Below are 15,121 nucleotides of genomic sequence, written 5' to 3'. Positions count from 1 at the left end.
AGAGCAAGTTTTGTTATTGGTTTCAGTTGAACAATGTTTCTTGCACTCTGTTCACTTTCAAAATTGCACTGTTTGTGCTTAATTTCATCAAAGTTACACGGAGTTATTTTTTTAACCATCAGTTAAACCTGCTCTGGTTCCTATGCTAAGAAAAATGTTACAGTGACCTTGCTCAGAAGAATACAGCAAGAGATTTACATCTGTCCCTTCTTTCTTCAAAACTCTTAGAAGTGTCAGGATTCACTTTCAGATTTAGGATCACTATTTCAATAAAGAAAATAAATAGCAAAGGCATGTATTAAAAAGATCATTCTATTTTTACCCAGTCTTCTAGTAATTTTTGCTTTATTATTGCTCTGGTTTCACAGAGAAAAATGTTTGTATAACTTTTAAATCTTAATCCCAGCAAATGAGCCAAAATGGATGGTTTATTTCCATTCAATGTACTATGTATCAGGTGATTTAAGCAGATTATCTTTTCCTTTTATACGCAAGGATCAGGCCTCAGTGTCATTAGCAGAAACCTATCAAAGGCCACAAAAAGACCTGTGTGGCTGTATATACTATGTGTAAACTGTCCTGTGCATACAATTAGAGATTATGTTTTAGTCTTAAAGCAAAAATTATTTTGCCAAAGTATTAATTTGCTTGTACTTCAAGGTCATGATCTCTGCTTCTTCTTCAAGATCATGAGTAGTGAAGCACTTGGTTTCTCCTTCTTCAGTGATATACCATGTTTTTAAACCCTCAGCATTTCTAGTCACCTCTCCTGTTACCAGACCTCCTCCCTCTGTGGGTTTTTTTTGTAATTTCAGAAAATATTCTTTTGTGATTGCTGAACTCTTGCAGTTAACCCAGTAATCTTTACTGCCAAATTCATTCAAGTGTTATGTTGGTGCATTTTAGTAAAAATTTCAGCCAAAGCTGCTGGCAGAAGAAAGTGTGCCTCGTAAATCAGTCCGAGGCAGAAAAATAAGTGCATTTCCTACCTGATTGTGTGCAGCTGCAGTGTTAAGGCAGAGTAAGAAATGTTCTCAGTTAGTACGTTCATGGGACCCAGGATATATATACTGCTGGGTGAATACCACTTGGAGACTCCCTGGGGTGCCATGTTGTGCTGGAGCAAATGGAAGAGCTCTTTTCACCAGAGCTGTGAGTGGGGTGTTGTGGTAGAAACTCGAACCAGAGAGGCACAGGCCTCTCCATAATAGTAGCATCTCCATCTGAAATAGCAAGTTCTTTTCAGGATACTCTGAAGGTATGAAATAATCTTCACTAAAGTCACTCTGTCTGTTTAATCTAAATTCTTGCCCAATACAGAGAGGTGATCTCTTTCATACGTTGCACATACACTAAATTGATTTGCTTCCAACATATTTAGGGCCTGAAGCTGAGCTGTTTCACAGAGGAAGGACTCAGTAACCTGCACACAAGATGCATATGGGGAGCTGCTGTACTGTCAAGAGCTTTTCTGTTTTTAAAAATAATTATATTCCCACTAAAGAATGTGAAGGGTCTTTTTTATTATTTGTATTGCTAAGTTGGGTTTTCCTTACACTGAGCTATCTTTACCTCCCTAACATCCCTTCTTTTCTTCTTTTTATTTTGGTCCCTCTTTTGCCCCTCCTGTGTTCATGAGTTTTGATACAGTTTTGATTACAGCTTTGATAACTTCTTTCTCTTTGCTACCATTTCTAGATACTGCAGAGGATGCTTCATAGACCTGGGATTTCCTCTGCAGAAAGATGGAAAGATTGGTCAGGCTAGAGAAAACAGTGAGTATGGTATGGGAACGCTGTTAATAACAGAGATTTGTCCAGTCTTCACTGCATATTTAGGGCCACACCATCTTTTCTGTGAAGGTAGTTCCTAAAGACCTAGGAATTATATATCAATATAGCAAATTGTGAACAGGCTCCTCTGTGAGGCCGTGGGTGTTTGGTGGGTGAGGTATAGATAAGAGGACCACCGTGACTACAGGGGGTTCCCATGTGCAGGGGCTTTGTGTTTTGAAGGTGACCACTAAGAGCCCTGGTACATCCAGAAACACCTGAGCCAAGAAGAATAATCAGCTCATGATAAGCCAATAAAAGGAGACCTGGTTTCAGAGAAAATGCTACTGATTTACAGAAAAGTGAGAATGCAATCAAGTTTGTATATGGGCTATGTGTATTGTGACTTGGATATTTTTCACATCACAGTAATCTGCTTCATAGTTCCTTTCCTCATGACCTCCATCTTATGACCATTAATTCTTTCCTCTTAAATCTAACTAGACTAATTCTCCTTATGATAATAATTACCTAATAGGTTTGTAAAAGAAATGGCTCAGTAGTTTGTTCCAAAATTGACAAAGATACTAAGTGAATGAAAATTATTGTATCCTAAATTATCAAGCTCAGAGTCCACAATAGAAGAATAATTTACCAATGTTGAAAGAATAGCCAATTTACTTTGACAACTTATCCCAAGCAATTCGGATGTGTGGGGAGCAAGAATGGATACATAGTAATTACTGTGGATGAAATTTAGAAAAACATATTCTCATCATTTTTTTGTTTCTCTGAAAAAAAATCGCTGGCATTTTAAAGTGAGTTGATTCTTGGCAGTCCCAATTTATCAGTGCTTGAAACTCACATTTCCATAGATTGGACAGACAGCTTTAACTCTTCTCAGTGTTTAGGAATTGTATGTGGGAGATCCCGTGGGATTTACTCATGCTGTAAAGCACATTGTGATCACATTTTGTGAGTTCTCTGTTCACTAAAGCCCCTCCAGCCTGTTTGCTGCTTTGCTGTGCGTTGGTCCTAAGGGATGTAATCTCAAATAAAGGGTAGTCTTGAAATATAAAGGTATTTTTAGCTTAGAGGAGAAATAAAACTGTTTATGTAAGGGCCAAATTCACTGTTGTTGCAAGTGGATCCACAGTCATTCACTTCAGTGGATTTGTGCCTGCTTCTGCAAGTGGATCAGTGTGTTTGGCTCTAGATGTGTACAATAAACAGCAGAAAGCATTTTAGAATAATGTTTGTATGAAATATAGGTATACAGGGGGAGTCTAACTTGCATTCTCTCCCTTCCATGGGGTTTTATACCATTCCCATAACTATGGATTTTCTTTCTCAGTACAACAAAAGCTCTGCTTCCCAGGAGATACACCTTTTCTAAGTATATATAGCAATAAATACTTCAAACAGTGAAGTTTCAGAAAAAGTATTCTAAACATCACCCTACTTAACCTTTAAAATGACAAATATACCAGTTCAGGTCACTTTCACAAGTAAACCTGGACAAGCATGCTAATACAAAAAAACCAGGATGTTGGCCTTAGAAGTGGGCACAATGACTAATTGTAATTGAAAAGCTTAATATACATAATTAGGTGCAGAATAAAGAACAAATATGTAACTGTGTAGATAAGAGTACAAATAATGTAGGGAAGAAAGTACCATTTTATACAGGAGACCTGAGTTAAGCAAAGAAACAGCAGTGAAAGAATCTCCTTTTAAATTAATTTTTCTGAAATCCTTCTTAGTTCTGTGACAGGAAAACAGGTTACTCTTCTGGTCAGGAATATCTCCACTGATTTCAATGTAATTGCTTCTGATTCCAATTTGGCCTTAGATTTCTCCTTTCTTGGCTTCAGGGCAATAATCATTAGTCTTATAACCATTAAAGATGACATTTTTTAGAAATATGAAGCAGTTGACATCCTTTTTGTCTGTTGTATGTCATTACATTTTGATCCTTCTGGAAGAGGACGGCTGTGCAGCAGAGAGAAAGCCACCACCTCTGTCCTGTCCTGCTTGCTGCAGGGAGCTGGGGATTTCCTGTCAGGGGAGAGGATGTGCCTCACTGAAGGGTAACTGACTGATTTCTGTAATGAGGGGATAAGGTGGGAGGAAAACCCAGCAAGCAGGACTTTATCAACAGGGGAGACTGCTGAGAGAGGCAGGGAGAGAACATCCAGGCAGTCCTTGGAGTCTGACAAAAAGGAGACTTTTTGTGCCCAGAGGGGACAAACACTGTAGAGTTTGCAGCTGAAAAGTTCCTGGCCTGAGCCCAAGCCTGGAGGAGAAGCCTCGTGTCACAAGGCTATGGCATACAGATGAGGATACTCCCCCTATGAGAAGGAGGTTGCTTTTAGTCTTTCTTAGCCAGTAGGGTTTACTCCCAGCCTTCTCACGTCCTAGGCTGGTGATCCTGCCCCTTCCAGGGCTCTCATCATCTTTCTGGTGCTTTTTGGGGTGCTGACTTCAATAACAAACTGAGGCAAGTCCACCTAAAAACTCAAGCTGATTCAAGGACTCATCACAGAGGGTAGCAAAGATGTTCACTATGTTATGAGTGCAGAGTTGATCAAATTATTCAGGTGTGAATAAACTACTTCCTGGTTATCAAGTGTTTGTGAAATTACTTGTTTGACTTTCATTTGTAAATTGGAAGGATTTTTCAACTAGCTTACAAAACTATTTTGTATTGATTTGCCATAAACCCTTGGTTCAGCTGTAAACTATTGTCTGTGATCATAAACTGTCTCTAAATCTGTTAGTACAGCATGATAGGTTACTTAATTCATGTCATGAGTTTTCCTTTATTTTTTTCTTAAAATGTGAGAATCTGTGTCCAGATCCTCATGCATACGGGTGCTGGCCAATAAACGTCCTTTAATCATTCAGTCAACTATTAGCAGACTTTTTCACGTTTACACTCATTTTAAGATCTTTTTACATTGGGGTTACATTTGTTTAAATGAGTTTGTGGCCACAAGCACCTGTGCATATACCATAAATAAAAGGGGGCACATAGATTAAATCACACAAACACCAGAGAAATTGCATGTACTTTGCTGAACTGAGCTCCCTCATATTTGAGCAGGTTTTGACTCTCTGTAAGTGCAAGATCGTGTTCACATGGCTGCCACGAGGCCAGTTTGCCTATTGCACCACTGGTGAATGGCATTTGCTTTAGCATTTCATATCAGTAAAATTGGCAAGCTATTTGCAATCAATGCTAAGCAATCTGACACAGCTTCTAATTGAGCAGCCTGCTAGCTGCAATAGAGAAAAAAAGATTTTTAGATTTATTCTTGTAATGATACTCTCCATATTTCCCTCTCATGTGTTTTATCCTCTCCAATATAGTAATTAGTTTTGACTATGTAAAGACTTCTGCCCAAATCAAAATCAGTGGGAATATACCACCGAGCAGGACATAAGTGAAAAAGTTAATACAGTATCAATGTTTGAGATACAGACAGTACATCCATCTTTGGTGCTCAGAATATCTTGTAAATAAATATTCCCCCCTTTTATTTTTTGTTTCCTCATAAGAAACTGAAAACAGTAGTACTTTTTCTAGAAACATGGTTTTGATTGTTATTTTCAATCCAAGCCTTTCTGTATTCTTTAACAGCTGCTTCCATGCCTTGAGACCTACCAGATACAGTATGTCCCTCTTCTCTCTCCCCCTTGGTCAGTCTCAGGTCATTACTTCTCTGTCAGTGGCATCCCTTAATCCAACAGCTCTCAGGTTGGGCCCTATGTTGTAGTTCTGTGAGTACCAATCAATGACTACTCTTGCAGGTCCAGGCATGGGCCCTCCTTTATCTTTTGAAGCCTGGAACAGTAGCTCTCATTAAAATGACCCCCAAGCAACTTTTCAGCATACCAAAGTAAAAAGCAAGGGGCCTACACCCACATCCACATACCAAAGTTTCCATGTTTATTCACAGTTCATTCAGCACCACCTTGTTCTTTACATGTAAGCCAGGAGGAACAACTTGCTTTGCTTTACAGGCTGTTCTGACTGCTGCTGAGTTTTCCAGGCTGACAGCTTTTTCTCACTCTGGACAGCTTTTTCTACTTCACCCCAAAACCCCTTCCTGTCTGTAGAACAGGGTCTTTTAACAGAACAGTGTTTTCTGATCTTCCTCTTCTCAGGCTTAGACACAAGAAGTCCCTCTTTCTAGCTAAAAACCCTGTGCCAGTGTTTTGAGGGATGTTCCTTATCTGGGCCATTCTTTCATCTTTCCTGCCCAGTTCTTTAACAAACCTTTTGCAGCTTCCTTTGATTGAACTCAGTTCATTCATGTTAAGCTGCAATAGAAAACTGAACAGGAAAAAGCCTCAATTAATATTCATATATTAAGTATATTTTTCCAGTTTGGCACCCATTTCTTTCAAAAATGGCCAACTTGCTAGTTGTTGATGCAACAGGCATGTGTTTATTTGCTTTATACTGTTTCAGATATGTTGTCATATTTCATGCATAAAACAGTGATAATCCAGGCATATTTATTATCTGTTTTGATTACATGAGGCCTCAGGTTCAGCAGGAGAGCTACCTGTTCCTCAGAAATGTACGCTAAAGATGTGGATACACAGATGCACACATGCAGAGTGGGACGCTGGCAATAGACTTAGTTCAGGACTATCAATCGAATAGCTGCTTATTACTGAGATGTCAGGAGATTGTATGAAATTCACTGGAAAAGAGCAAATTGTATCAAGTCTTAAAGATAATACAGAAAACAAGTAGTAGAAACATGTACGTACAAATTAGGAGTGATAAGTTTCTCCTTCTAGCTTTATTGTGCCCTGATGCTGATGATGTTGCATAAGATTTGTGTAAGCCTTTGTGATTATGTATGTTGCTGATGCCGATCTCTCCCTTTTGTGTAAACGTCTGAGTGTCACCATTTTCAAACATATTTGACTACCTTTGCTGCCTTCTGCATGCTTCTTCATAGTGTTTGGTTGGCATCCATGAAGCAGCTGTGCCTTGAAGGTTAAGAAATCCTTATGTGTGGCTCAGTTCACACATTCCCACTGCTGCCCCCGCACCACTCTGTGAGAATCTGTGGCATGGCCACAGCATTGCTGTACTCTCTCTTTTTGAAAGCTGAGTAACTTCTCTTACACTGCAGAACTAGCTGGGTTGATTTGTACTGTTACGGATGATACTACTCTAATTACTGTTGAGGGCAGCTCAGGGTTGGTCTTGGGAAATACGAAATCAGGCTGGGGGTTTGTGTGAGTGGGCACAGCAGACTCCATGGATGGATCTTGACCTAGGGAAGACACAGTGTCACCTCTGGACCTTGAGTTAATGGAAGCAGGCTCCAAGCAAATGGGACTGCAGCTGGCAGAGGTCTCCACACTCCCACTGGAGGTATTTGTCCCTTTATGTTAAAAAAGAGAAGATTTTGCCAGACTAAGTGGATTTTTGGTAGTAGTAAGAATTAATACATTGCTCAAAATGCTAAATTTTATGTGTGTAAGGCAGGCTGTTTCAAACGGCTTGAAAATTGCAAGTCCTTTTTTTTTTATGCTTTCTTGAAAGAAAAGTGGAGGAGGTGATTTAAAAATAAAATCTCCTTTAATTTACTTTGATTACTGGACTTAGACTGTCATGCTGACTTCTCTGTGATAGTTTCTTTTTGCTTTTCCCCTGTTACAATAGCTTGGCAACTGCAGTGAAATGAACCTAAAGTGACAGCTTGAGACAAGGAGGAAAGCTAATATACACTGTGGAGAGTGGGGACCGGCCGAGCTGGTGACGTCACTCGGAGGGGCACCATCTGAGTGTCAGAACTGCCACAATTCATTCTCCGCATATCAAATCTGCTCTGCTTTCTTGTGGAGCAGGAGCTTATTACCTTAGGTACTCGCATCATATATCCCTTTCATTTGTTTGTATTTACTCAAGTGTGTTTTGAGGAGGCTGAAACGAACTATGTAGCCACCAGTCATCAGCTAGGCTGCATGTGCTGGGCTGTGTGACCCAGCAATATGAGTGGCTGTCAAATGTTTGATCTTCTAATATGCACTCTTTTTTGCCTCTCCTGAACTGCTAGTCTTTGTGAGCGTCCACTCTACTTGTCAGTTGAAATAAGGGTACAAAGCCTGCATCGTGTATACAACAGTCTTTGGTAGTCAGACACATCTTCTCCTTTAGGCCATTGTCTTTTCAGCCTGACTGAAGCCTCCTGCTACCACACACACGATCAGGAGAAACCCTGCTTCTTTCTTTTTTCTCTTCTGACTATTTTTCTCTTTTGTTGAGTTCAGAGAGAATTCAGTGTTAGATGAGTGATAACATGTAGTGAAATGCTGTTAAATATATGGGATTCCAAACATTAAAATAACTCTCCTTCCTTGAATTATCTTTCATCGCAGGTTGTCTGAAAACCCAGAGAATTTAGCAATACAATGTCTGGGCAGGATACTTCTGTGGACTGAGATATAATCAGAACTCATTAGGGAAGAGCCACCAAAAGGACAAGGTGGGGGCTGCAGCATCACAACTATGTTAAAAGCTCGATCTACTCATACAAGGAGTAGTGGAAAGTATCAGAGAGGAAATTTCACAGTTATCATTCTCACTGTTTGACTGCTGTCACTTTGAGCTGATGCTGGTGTCCACACTCGACTGCGATGCACAAGGGCACAGCGATGTTGGTGTCTTCAAAATTGCCAGGTATAGTGTAGCCTGGTGAACCTGAGTATTGTGTCTTGTCCTGTTTCCTTTTTTCTAATAGCTTTGTATGACCTTTTCTGGGGTTGTGAGCAATCCAGGGTCCATGATTAGTTATGAGGCTGTCCTGGTTGCTTGCAGGGGGAAAAGCTGGGACCTACTTGCTCTAACAGTTAATCTAAAGAAGGTTCTTCCCTCCTCTTCCGAGCCAGTTCCTTGTTTGCGTACATGAAGCCATGAAAGCCCAGCTGTTGTTGTAGGCTGAACCTTTTGGACAGTAGAGGGCACTAATTATTCCTGTACCCTAAAGCATTGTTTCATTCTGAAAAAAGAATTGTCTGTGGGGCAGATACTCTTTTAAGTCATCTGGAACAGTGACGGGTGGGCCAGTGTATGTTTTTCTGCTACATACAGCTATATGTTTATCAGGACAGGGTCTTGATATGTAAAGGGAACACAGCCTGCCTTCTTATGTGGGATTCTGGTACTTTATCTCCTTCTTGTAGCTGTTTTAGGCCATGGCTACTTGCTCGTTAGCGGGGAACAGCTCTATCATATAATCAGCTATTGCAAAGCTGCAATGTTTTTTACAAATATTAATGTATTTCTTTGCCAGATTTACCCAAGGGTATCCTATTCCCTGCTCATATATGCAAGACATTCATGCTTTTCACAGTTATGTAAATTTCCAAATAAAATGGGAAATGTATTTGTGAGAATAATAAGATATCAACAAAGAACCAGAATTACACCCAGGCCTGTCCTGGCTTCCACAGCACAGTGAAGGCTCCTGTAGCAGCAGCTCTCAGCAGGAGCTCAGAAAGTACCACAACTGCCCTGCCTTTGGGATTTAGACAAAGGAAGAGGGAGGAAAGGGAGAGAGAAGAGGAGCAGTGACTGATATAAGCAAGTGTTGCTGATGGGGCAGAGGAAGGTTTAATTCATTCGTCCTCACTAAGAGCCCTTCACTGCTGCAAGCACTCTGATGCAGATTTTGCCAAGTAGTACCCATCCCAAGTTCATTTTTTCACCAATGCTTTTCTAATTTCTCAATCAGTTTCAGTTCAACCAAATCCAAATATACTAGAATAAGCTTTTTTTAAACTTCATTAACGTGAAATGTGTTGACATTTTAAATTCAATCCTACTGTCATATTTAAGGAACATATGGAAAACAGTCTGTACAGACTAATCTGAGGAGCATTTTAATGTGGGTTTCCTTGAGTGAGCTGGTTAAATTATGGTTAATTATGGTTAGATATGTCCTAACTTAAGAAGTGTTGAAACTGCATGCAAGTACTTTCAGACAAATTGATGTCAAATAGCAGAATACAATCATATATTCTGGATCTTGACCACAAAGGGGAATGTGATACAGTGCCTAACTAGTCTCTTATATGCTTGCATTCTTGTAGTGTGTATACTTACGAAAAAATAGCAAGATATATAGTGGCGCAAGCCAGATCACTCATATATATGGCCTGAAAGAGTTGACGAGTTTTCACAGAAATATTCAGCAGAAGAAAGGGAAGAGTTTCAAGGGAGAAGGTAAATGAAGGAATTGAGAGGTTTACAAAGATGGTCATCCCAACTCTAAAGAGGAATCATACAGGAAAAAATTACGTGAACTGACTGTTTCACCTCAGTATTGAACCTGGTAGTTCTAGATTGTTGCTAGTGAAAACCACAGCAGTACCTCTTTATAGAGCTTTTATGAGGATCCACTTTCTGTTCCTGATTAGGAAAGAATGAAAAGACCATCTCCCAAAAATCGATATTGGTGTTTGCATTAATACAGACTGGGACAAGAATTTGAAAGTCGTCTTTAAAGTTATCAAGCCATGCAGGCAGTATAGCTATGTTTTCTATAAAGCCATGGCTCTGTTGCCTGCCTTAATTCAGACTCTCTACAGATTAAATTAAAAAGCTTCCTGTTACCAGGAACACTGTATGCTTTATGCCCATGGATAAGTAAAGCATGCCAACACTGGAAGAATGAACAAATTAACAGACAGCCTGGAGCAACAAGTAACTCAAACTGTCTTGACAATAAAAAAAACTGTGAAAGGAAGTTAAAGTGCAATTCTTATCTATTGACTAAGCCTGGGAAAGATAATAAATTCATAAATTCTTAAATTCTAGGTGGACCTCTTAGAAAAACAGATAAGGAAGACACACAGTATACAAATCCTGGGAATCCCAGAGGGGGAGGAAGGTAAGAAGCTACCATATATCCTACATTATGCTACAAAGAACAACTCACTGTATATTGAGAGCTTATCATGTAGCTGTGAAAAGGGCACCATAGGAGACCAGCAACTGCAGAACTGCTCTCCTGAAGTTAATGGACTTGGAGGGTCAAGGGGAGAGTATTTTTGTCTGCACAAAGCATCAAGTACATTTAGTTTAATAAGTGGCAAATTTTGATTTTTTTTTTTCCCCAATGCTGGGCTCTGCACTCAGCAAAATTGTGCTCTTCAGTGCCCAGAAAACACGCTTTCCAAGAAAATAAGTGCTATCAGTTAGTGTAGTCTGGCTAAGTTGTGAGTCAAATAGCTTGGAAAATGTACTTATTCTAGATGCAGTTGAAGGCAAAATGTATGTGTATGAGACAGAAAGAGAAGATTCTTCAGCTGAAGGCTGCATAGTTGTATACAAATTATTACTTCAATGGGCTTTATTGTACTTTAATCATGATTTTACATTCAGCTGGTATCATGTTGTAAATAGTAACTGAATTCTATAAGCAAATGGCCATCCTGAAGCAGGCTATGATGACAAAGTGAAGGGGATGGATCTCTTTTTAGGATGCTAGAAAATCTATTTCAAGTTCTATTATTAGTTTAGTTTATCTCCCTGATGCCCATTTTTAAGAAAATATTTAATACCAGCAGCTTTTTAGCTGGAACTGAATATTTACCTGAGTTTTTGGGAGGGTTTTTATTTGCAAGTGTACATTTACATTGGAAAGTATGTTCCAGGCTGGGTGATGTGATGGTTTGATGTGGTACTCATTATTTTTCTTTCTTTGTTTTCGGGTAGCTGAGTCTGCTCTGTTTAGCCAGGTATAGTTCATTCTTGGGTTTATGCTAATGGATTCAATGGCACTGTAGAGCAAACATTTTTAATTTAAGCATAGGGGGTTTACTATAGTTTGAGAGTCATTGAAAAATGTGAATCACAATTTATTTAGTAATAAACAATTCAATAACAAACATAGACAGTAATAATGGAAGTAATGATGGTGTTGATCTAACCTGTACTCCCAATTATATCTAGACCATTCTTTGGTTCTTTCTTGTTCCTTTGCTGATCTGAACTACTCCACTTGCCACTTGGATGCTTTCTAATCATATTTGCCTGTTTGGTCCTGTATTGTCAAAGATTTCCCAATACTCTCAGCTTCCAGTGACACATCTTCAAATATACTGTTACCTTGCTATAGGAAGGAAATCCCATCTGCATTTGCAAAAGTGTCTTTAAGACTTTAAAAATCCGCTTTAAAACTTTCCTTTGCAAGGAAGCCTACAAAAAACAGATCTTTGGGTCACAAAACCAACTTATACTAGTGATACTGCTGATGAACATTGTCATGTCATAATTCTCCTTAAGTCCACACCCTTCCACTGCCTTTTGTTTAGTCCTTAGACCGAAGGGCATTCAATCAGGGATCATCTTTTTGTTCTGTGTTTGGACAACCCCTATCACAATGAAATCCTGCTCTGTGACTAACAGTCCTAGGTTATATGGTAATAAAAATAAACTAATAAATGTAAGCATAGTCTTACTGTGGGGCAAACTGTCAGTTATTACATCATTACTTCTAATTTGTTTATTATGTGATCAATAAAACACAAGGCTGTTCTGAATTTTGTTTGATGAACAATGGAAGGCATCAGTCACAGTCTGCAGCATGTGTCTTCTAAGTCAGTTTTCAGCTACTGTTTTTCTCCTTTATAGTTAGAAGTCCAAATCAGTGCCAGATATTCCTAAACAGGGACATCTGTAATGGGCTTCTTGTCCTTTACATGCCTCCTGCCCACATTCCATCATCACTCTTCTTCTTTCTGTGTTTTTAAATGATTGCATTTCTCATATTAGGCAAATCCTGTCCCTTACCTGGATGATGTCATTAATCTTCTTTTACACCATGATGTATTACTAAGTGACATACTGCATTGTATATGTATTGTTACCCCACTCACATGCTTAGTGAAGACATTGCTGGCATGTGGAATCCAAACGTCAAGTCAGCTGTGAAAAAGTTCTTTTTAAAAATCATGGAAAGTATGTGTGCCAGCAGGACAGACTGCCCTTTTTACTGCAGATTAAGACACAAAAGGATGAATTTTAAGAGAAGCAGGAACACTTGCCAGGATTATGATGATCAAATTGCTTGTGCATGATGCTTTATATTCCAGCCTGAGAAATTACTACAGGAGGAATGTGACTCTTCTGGCTCATTTTCAAATACTAATTTTAAAATTACAAATTTATTGGCTGCAAAGAGTTAATTCATTTTGCCCCTTGGTATTAAACTTGCAGTTCTAAAAGAGTTGGTCTTATTTATTGTTTAGGAAGCACAAAAGTCTCTTGACAGGCTCTAAGTGTAGTGAAACTCCTTTTTGTAACCAACAGAAGGGTGCAAGCAAAAACAAAAGCTATAATTTTGAGGACTAACTGGTATAAAGCAGAAGGGAAATGATAAAATATTCAGTTCAGTGGAATTTTTCTTGTTGCCAGCAAGATATTACTAGCTCTTGAATAAGACATGCCATTTCATTCAAAAAAATGGGGACCAACACACACTTTTTGGCATTCAGATAGCAAAGGATTTCATAAATTGAAATGCTTTTTGAAAGGTTGCAAACTGACCTCCCAGCATTGGCTTGGAGACTGTATTCTAAACAGCTAAATCCACCCAGCATAAATGAAGCATAATGTAGCCATCAATCCTCTTTCCAGTGGTGTCTTACACTGCCTCTGGCCTCTCTATCATGCTACATTTTTGCTCAGGATTAAGGTATCCCTGAACCATTGGGGAACATCCATCCCATACCCTTCCTCTCTTGGAGACTGTAATCTGAGCATTAGTAAAATGCTAATTAAGGGATTGAAGCATATAAATAGTTTGTAGAGAAGATCATAATGGGGACAGAATATTTTTAGTCTTATCATTAGTTGTCTCTACTGGATCATGTTTTCATAAACTTTTAGCCCACAACTGGCTCAGTTTTTAAACCATTGCTTATGTTTGATCTTTGTTAGAGCCAAATACTGCATTAAGAAACTCGATGACAACTGAGATGGAAAGCTCCTGCTCTAGAGGCCTTTTTTTGTTTGAGTTCAAGAGAGGAAAACAACTCAGTGCAGTTTAATGATGTTCTGGTAGATAGAAAGTGAAAATATTTTTATTGCTTTGGAGAACAATAGAGTTGGTCTAATTCGAAATACCACTTTCAAGTACTGAAATTCCATTTCATTTGTTAAAGCTCTAAATGTGCCTTTGATTACTTTCTTATTACCTATTGACATTGTAAAAATAAATCTATTATGTATTGTTTATTTTCATGAATATTTAAGCATATCCTCACATTTTATCATAAAAATATTTTTACGTAATTTCTGAATAATAAATTATGAACTATGATCCTCACTGTGCATAGCAAATGTTAAATGTTGTACTGTTTGCAGACATTAAGCCGTCAGTGTTATCTGAGATGTTGCAAAATCATGACCCCTTTAGAAGAAAGACAGCACTAAAGCATTCCTTCCATAGCAACTATATTCATAGCAGCAACGTACCAGAGTCACTCAAACTAAATAAACCTTCAGGAATTCCATGCTGGCGATAGGTCGTTGGGGTTTCCATTGTCAGGTTTTGTCTGAAGTCACAATACAGATAAGTGAAGTGTAATTTTTTCACTAGTGCAAGGCTTCTGATCGATACTACAGTTCCTTTTCTGTAAAGAGGAACATTAGTGTGGGTAGTGGTGCCAAATTTTCCTTTAAAATGCTGCTATGGAAATCAAATTTATTTTTTTTTTTCAACAGAAGCTGACAAGAAGCAGATTTTTTTTTTTTTTTCCTTTTTTCTTCCTTGCCTCAACTACATACTGTCAGTTAGGAAGCCCACAACTCTGTACTGAGTTGTGATTTCCAGTTTGTCTTCTGTGCTGGGATCAAACTGGAATGCATAGCATGTCACCATAGCGGCGTGTCTGATGGCATCATGCATGACAGAGAAGGCCTGCTTCCCATGAAAGTATTCTCTGAAGTGGGACATTCAAAGACAAAACTTTGTTAGTTCACAAACTCTAATTTTTAATATTTTTGATAAGTATTACTAGAAATTTTTATTTTAAACTAATAGAAAGCTCTGAAAGAAAAAAAAATATTCAGAACAGCTCATGAGAAAACCCTTTCTTGATTTCTTTGAGTCTTTTTTGGAAGAAACACAACACCCCTGAGGAGTGCCAGGAAAGTAGAATGTAAAGGCTTCAAACTAAAAGTTAAGTTTTATCTTTCCCTTTTAATATATTTAAGGGAGGAAAGATAAACGTCCTAAATTTTAATTTTCAAACTATTAGTCTGTTGTTACATAGCAAGGAGAGAAAAGGTTTTGTTTACTGCATTCTTATAA

This window comes from Athene noctua, chromosome 7, assembly GCF_965140245.1.
Source record: "Athene noctua chromosome 7, bAthNoc1.hap1.1, whole genome shotgun sequence".
Classification (NCBI taxonomy): domain Eukaryota; kingdom Metazoa; phylum Chordata; class Aves; order Strigiformes; family Strigidae; genus Athene; species Athene noctua.
This window is presented reverse-complemented; position numbering follows the sequence as displayed.